Source organism: Pundamilia nyererei, unplaced genomic scaffold (genome assembly GCF_000239375.1).
Source record: "Pundamilia nyererei isolate P.nyererei 1_Seehausen unplaced genomic scaffold, PunNye1.0 scaffold05731, whole genome shotgun sequence".
NCBI classification, from domain to species: domain Eukaryota; kingdom Metazoa; phylum Chordata; class Actinopteri; order Cichliformes; family Cichlidae; genus Pundamilia; species Pundamilia nyererei.
In genome coordinates this window covers 1-1,306 of record NW_005193132.1, presented here as the reverse complement: position 1 = coordinate 1,306, position 1,306 = coordinate 1, and the positions used below count along the sequence as shown (strand labels likewise).

The window sequence follows — 1,306 nt, the reverse complement described above, 5'->3', positions numbered from 1 at the left end:
TTTCACAATAATTCAGAATAATCTCGACATATGCGTGTTACATGTTCCCATGAACATCTGTGCTGTGCAGACTGTTCCTGACAGCAGGACATTCAGGTGAAGCTACACCGGTCCGGCCTGCTTCTGGATGCTTTGGGTTTCTCCAGTAAGACATACGTGTTGTTGACGGGCTGTGAAGAACCTGTGGATCATAAACATCATCAGTCTGAGTGGGTTGTGTGTAACAAACACAGCTGTGCAGGTTTGGCGTGTTCACCATGAGTTTGTGTAAAATGAGGTGCTGATCGTTAAAATGACCTTTTTTTATTTCCATCACTAAACGTGGCACCAATCACAGAATATGGAGAATCTGCAGGAGGAAAAGAAAAACATTTAAATTTATCACCAGAACCTCTCATTTAGATGGGACTGTAAATAGTGATGGCAGCTCAGGTGTTACCGGTCGTGTTTGCAGTCTGTGGCAGCTCAGCGATGGTGTCGTATGTGGCATCACTGTGGTCTGATCCTCCTGTTAAAATGTTTATCAAACAGTCTTCATCAGATCCAAGTAACAGTCCAGTTTTAAGCTGTTACACACAACAAATCAACATTTTCAGCTTTAGAAGACACCAGATCCAAAAGTTTGATCACACAAAATAATTTTGGGTTATCCAAAAATAACTCACGTGTGGCTCTTTTAGTACCCGTCCAAATCAGAAGCAAGAATTAAAGTTACCTTTATTATTTCCAGCATGGAAAGTGGAAGCAGTCAAGGAATGTGGAAAATCTGTAAATGAAATATTTTGATTAGATGCAGCATGAAGGTGGAAGGAGATGAAGTATCAGCAGAAGGTTTGCTTAAATCATGTGACTGTGAAGGCTCAGTGCAGCACAGGTGTTACTGGTGTCGTTTCCAGTCTGTGGCAGCTCAGCGATGGTGTCGTATGTGGCATCACTGTGGTTTGATCCTCCTGTCAACAACAAGTCTCAGTAAGAGTTTGCATCGTTTTTATTTGTGTTCATATTCACAGTATTCAGTGACATGATGAGTAAAAAGAATTTGTGTGTGGACTTAGCCAAAAATACGTGTGAAACTCTGCACTCAAGTTTCAAGTTACAAGTACGAATTTTGACCCGGTTTTTCTTCCTTTCATCTGATTGGCCAATGTCATGTCAATCACAAATGTAACTATCCAATCAGAGAACAGATGGGTTTGGCTGTCGGAGCAGCGCTTTTTTGAACTGCAGCTCCTTCAAACTGTCACAGCTGCTTCACTCTCACCATTTATAGGATGAAGTTCTGCTCCAGCTGGTATCTCATCATAGA

General features: G+C 41.6%; 1 long non-coding RNA gene across 1 annotated transcript; it reads right to left on the bottom strand.

Annotated features, from left to right (window-relative positions):
- Positions 1–6: 6 nt before the first annotated feature.
- On the bottom strand, positions 7–1,305 carry LOC102195973 (uncharacterized). The gene is made up of 6 exons (XR_312645.1): positions 1,262–1,305; positions 873–950; positions 716–766; positions 440–508; positions 298–349; positions 7–181 (listed from the first exon to the last, which is right to left on the bottom strand). It is a non-coding gene; the product is annotated as an uncharacterized LOC102195973 (long non-coding RNA).
- Position 1,306: the final 1 nt, after the last annotated feature.